The sequence below is a fragment of the Theobroma cacao genome, chromosome 5 (genome assembly GCF_053813885.1).
Source record: "Theobroma cacao isolate CCN51 chromosome 5, ASM5381388v1, whole genome shotgun sequence".
Lineage (NCBI taxonomy): Eukaryota > Viridiplantae > Streptophyta > Magnoliopsida > Malvales > Malvaceae > Theobroma > Theobroma cacao.
Window position 1 is genome coordinate 4,825,348 of NC_142643.1, and position 6,071 is coordinate 4,831,418.

The window sequence follows — 6,071 nt, forward strand, 5'->3', positions numbered from 1 at the left end:
TAAAAATTCTCATTTTATCCCCAAGTGGCAAATGACCATTTTACCCCTAGATAGCGAAAATTCTGGTTTGACTCCAAATTGATCATCGAACTCCAAATCACCATATTAAACCATTCTGGGACTTTAAAATTCTTAATTTCATCGTAAATTCTCTATTTGATCTAGTTCGAGGTTTAAATCAACTTTGTTGTACCTCTAAGTACAATATCGACTTTTGTAAATTTTTCGGGACTCTCCTAGCATGCAAACATGCTATCCATCACATGTATGTCATGATAAATATTTTTATAGAGTCAGGCTTGTCATCTTCTCCTCCACTTGGATCAACCATATGATCCTTTTTCATGACTGATTTCGACATCCGGCTAAATATTAATATTTTAATATTATTTCATTAATAAAATATTATTTTATTCTAAAAATTTTATCTTGTCTCCTTGGTACTCAAAATACCTTATTATGCCTCACTTGACTTCCGAATCGCCTTTTATCTCACAAATTCTCCTCCGATAAAATTACTATTATTTTATTATTATTTTTTCACTTACGGAATATTTTATCCTAAACTACTCTTTTCGTCTTTTATCACTTTTAAACATTTTAATTGACCTCAATTTGCATTCGATCAACTTTATTTATCACCATATCAAAGTATAGGGTATTTCACCATATGTAGCCCAGATTAGAGATCGAACTTAATGAATCTATTTTAATGGTAACTCTACTATGTAGAGTTATTTTGACATATTTTGGGAGCTTAAGTAGTTAGATCTTTGAGACTTTAAGTTCGGATCATAGCATTTTAGTGTTTTTCTAGTTTAAGTTTGATTACATGTTGAGTAGTTAATTTAAGTTATTTTAGTTAAATTTTATGTTATTTTGTTTTATATTACTTTAAGAGTAGTTATTACTAATTTCTTTTATTGCTTCTGTAGGAAATTTGATGAAAAAGTCTCATTTGATGAAAATCAATGCAAATATGGTGATGGCTTCATTCATATATGTTTCAGTATTTTGACCATATCGCTCTCTACAAAACTTCAAATGAGGTGATTTTTAGACCACTAGAATTCTAAAAAGAAGGGATACAATGTTTATATTTTCCAATTTACCCAATTCTGATCGGATCATAGTTAAAATATTTGTCTAAGTCGAAGCATTGTAGCAGTATGCATGGACTAAATATGATGTGGTATTTGGAGCATATCTTTCAATCCAAAAGTCCAATTGACATGATGATTAATCCATCGGAAAGCTAAGAGATAAGGCTAAAAACTTTTATGCTTACCACTTTGCCCAATTCAGACTATATCAGGGTGAAACTTACGTTTGAAGTTGATAGACCGCCACAGCGTTAGGAGAACAAGGCTATAGCTTTGATGAAAGGAAGCACACATATAATTTTCTAGAGAGCTCAATGCCACAACACTGGAGAAGTAGTACCACAGCGTTGAGCGATTTTTCAAAAATAAAAAAAGTTGACGGGATTTTGGAAATTAGGTCATTTGAAGCCTATTTGTAGCATATTTAAGGAACATTTTTTAGAGATTTTAAGGAGGAGGCAACAAGCAACTATTCTGGAGATTTGAAGCCAAGAACAAAGCAAGAAAACAAGAGAATTGGAGGGAGAATCGAGATCACAAAGCTCTAACTATTAGTTTCCTCTCTTTGCTTTTGTGTTTTTCTTATTGTCTTTGACTTGGATCAATAGCTAATTTTCTTTGGATGAAGTTTTTATTAGATATTATGAGCTAAATTTATTTTTTCTAGGATTGCAATTGAACTCACATGTAATCTAAACTTTTAATCTCTTTTTTGGTTATCTTCAATGGGATTTGAATTATTTATTTGAATTTGTTCTTAATGCTTTTAATTGCGTGATCACCAATTAAATTGATTAAAGAACCTAAACAAACTTGGGAAATGAAGTTTAGTGTAGACTAAAATTGGGATAGTATATGATCGTATTAATTGATTTGCATATAGGATAGGGATATACCTATACGCCTTATGTAGCCAGATTAGAGCTTGAACTTAATAAATATGTTTTAATTTCAATTTACATAGGGATATAGTGTTTTGGTTAAAATAGATATTTTTATAAGATGAGTCGGGAGACCCTATAAATAATTGAGGATTTTAAGTTAGCAATTTATCCCATTGAAATAAGTTAAGGAAGAGAGTTAAGATTTAGATGAAGTGTAAGGGACATTGTAATTTTAGGCTTGTTTAATTTGATTTTTACCCAATTATCTTGTTGCTTTGATTTCTCTTTTTAGTATAAATTTTAGTTAATTAGTTTTAGTTAATCAATTAATTTTAATTGTTTGGATAAGATAAAACTGTTATAATTTTAGTACTTTGTAAAATTTAGATCAATTCTCTGTGGGATCGATACTCTGCTTGCTTATATACTGTATATTCAATACGTATACTTGCATAGTAAAATTTTAACTGACAAGTTTTTTAAGAATAGTTATTGCTAATTTCTCTAATTGCTTTTATAGTAAATTTGCTGAAAAAGGCTTATTTGATGAAAATCAGAGCAAGTATGCTGATGACTTCATTCGTTTATATTTTGGTATTTTAATCATATCTCTCTCTAAAAAACTCTAAATGAGGTGATTCTTATACCATTAGAATTCTAAGAAGAATGGCTACAAAGTTTATGTTTACTAATTCACAAAGTTCTGATCGGATCATAGTCAAAATATTTGTCTTAGTTGGAGCACTGTAGTAGTATTCATTGACTAAATATGATGCTGTATTTGGAGCATATCTTTCAATCCAGAAGTCCAATTGACATGATTCTTAATCCATTGGAAAGCTAAGAGATAACGCTACAACTTTTATGTTTACCACTTTTCCCATTTTGGAGAAGATCATGGTAAAAATCATGTTCAAACTTAATAGACTGCTGTAACATTTAAAGAACAAAGCTGCAGCATTGGTGAAAGGAAGGTCACCATACAATTTTCCAGAGAGCTCAGTGCTGCAGCGCTAGAGAAGAGAGCCGAAGCATTGGGCAATTTTTCAAAAATAAAAAAAGTTGACGAGATTTTGAAAATTAAGTTATTTGAAGCTATTTTAGGGACTTTTTTCAAAGGTTTTAAGGGGAAGGCAACAAGCAACTATTTTGGAGATTTGAAGCAAAGAACAAAGCAAGAAAACAAAAGAATTGGAGGGAGAATCAAGATCACAAAGCTCCAACTATTAGTTTTCTCTATTTACTTTTGTGTTTTTCTTATTTTCTTTGACTTGGATTCATGGCTAAATTTCTTTGGATATTGTTTTTATTAGATATTATGAGCTAAATTATTTTTCGAGAATTGCAATTGAACTCATATGTAATCTAAACTTTTAATCTCTTTCTTGCTTATCTTTAATGAGATTTGAATTATTTATTCCAATTTGTTCTTAATGCTTTTAATTGCTTGATCACCAATTAAATTGATTTAAGAACCTAAACAAACTTGGAAAAAAGAGTTTAGTGTAGAATAAAATTGGGATAGCATATGATCATATTAATTCATTTACGTATAGGATAGGGATATACCTATATGCCTTATGTAACCAGATATACCTATAAGCCTTATGTAACTAGATTAGAGCTTAAACTTAATGAGTTAATTTTTATTTCAATTCACATAGGGATATAGTGTTTTGGTTAAAATAGATATTTTTATAAGATGAGTTGGGAGACTTTTATAAAAAATTAAGAATTCTAGGTTAGCAATTTAACCCATTGAAATAAGTTAAGGAAGAGAGTTAAGATTTAGATGAAGTGTGAGGGATATTGTAATCCTAAGCTAGTTTGATTTGATTTTTACTCAAGTTATTATTACTTTGATTTTTCTTTTTAGTTTAAATTTTGGTTAATTAGTTTTAGTTAATCAATTAATTTTGATTATTTGGATAAAATTAAATTATTCTAATTTTAGTACTTAGTAAAAATTTAGATCAATTTTTTGTGGGATCGATACTCTACTTGCTTATATACTATCTATTCGATTCGTATACTTGCGTAGTAGAATTTTAACTGACAACTTTTTTGACGAATTTGTCGGGGAATTGTTTTTAGAATTTTTACTAATACTAATACCAAGCAAATTTAGTCTTAATTCAAAATTTTTTTTATTTTATTTTCAAGTACTTTTGGTTGAGGTGATGAATTATTGTAACTATCACTGGACATCTGAACAATTTGTGCCTAAGAGGGTTGCTAGTGATTATAAATTGGCTATTAATGCTTTAACTGCCGAAGTAGATACTTTGTCTCAAAAAATTAACACTTAGGGTGTTAATTTTTTTGGAAGTCCTTTTATAACATGCGAACTTTGTAGAGATGGGCATTCAAGTGATTGTTATCCAACTTATTATGAATCAATGCAATTTGATGGAAGCTTCAATGGGCAACAAAACAATTCATACTCCAATAATTACAACTCATGGTGGAATCAACCAAATTTTTCATGGAGTAATGATCAGGATCCTACATATTCATCACAACTTATTTTCCAGCATGATTTTCAATCACAAGTTAGAGCCCCTATACTTGAGAAGAAGCTAACTTTGGAGGATATGTTGATGCAATTCATGACAAAGAATGATGCCATCATTCAAAGTCAACCAGAATCAATCCAAAATCTTGAAACTTCAATTGGGCCAACTTGTTAATTACATCAACAATAGGCCTCAAGAAATTTTACCAAATGACACTGAGCCTAATTCTAGAAGAGAATAATATGGTAAGTATCGTGATGAAGTAAATGGCAAGAATTTGGTAGATGATGAAGATAAAGTAGATCAAGGAAATACTTTCAGCAATCAAGTTCAAGAGAAAAAATTTAAGCAAGAGGTGGAAGTATCTACACCACCACAAGTCAAGCCATATGTGCTTTTCATTCCTTTTCTAAATATAGTTGATAAGTTACCTAAGGAGGCTGTTGATATGAAAAACCCAAATAAACTCCTTGAAGCTTGTTTGGTTCAAGATGCAACAACCAAGGACTAGAATGAGGAACTTACAAATGTTGCATATGTTTTGAAGGCTACACCAAAAGTGCATTATCAAATAAGAACTCAATTTAAGAAGTTGGGTAAAAGTCAGCCCATTCCACCATTTTGGGTTGAGCAAGCACTAAATATTGAGTTAAAGCCATTACAACCTCATCTTAAGAGGAGGCTGCTTTCACACCTCAAACTTTTTTCATGCAAACTCAAACCTCCTTAAAGGGTGAATGAAGACCTCAACCAAAGTCAAGCTAGTGACTATAAAAAAGTGCTTCTTGGGAGGCAACCTAAGCTTTCGAAACTCATATTTTCTCATTTTAGTTATTTTTATTTCATTTATTTATATGTCTACTTTAATCTTTATTTATTTATTTTTTGTGGTAAATAAAAAAAGGGGCCTCCTATAAGCATTGATGACAATGAAGATGAGGAGGAAGATTAGAGTTTCTTTAGATTCATCCAACCACCAAGGGAGTAGTCTTTACCTTTTCTTTATTTTTTCTAACATTGAGGACAATGCTTAGTTTAAGTTTGGGGGGGTGAATTTATTTATTTTTTAGTGGTGAATATTGGGTGGAAGTTTTAGATTTAATTTTAATTATTTGTATGCTTTTAGGATTAGTTATCATTTACGTTGTTTATGATTTTTCCTTATCCTAGGATGATATTTTGATTATCTTGTGATTTTTAGCTTTTGGGAAGTATATGGTTATGATTTAATTTTATATGATATTCTTGTGTTAGCTTTATTTTAGAATGTGACCTCTAATAATTTGAGTACTCTATTCCTTTACTTAGAATTTTTATGTGATTTAGAGAGAGTTTATATTGATGAAAAGTATAGTAAAGTAAAAAATTCTAGAATTTGTTTGATTCTTTTTCGAGGCGAAATCTTAGATAACACTTAAGATAGGAAGTGATTTAAGGTATCTTTGGATTGTTTAAGCCTTTTTAAGCTTACCTTGTTTTTTTTATCCTTAGTCACCCATTTTGACCATAATTTACCTTTTCTTTATAAATACACAATTGTGTTAACCTTAATCTGTCTATTTAAATCC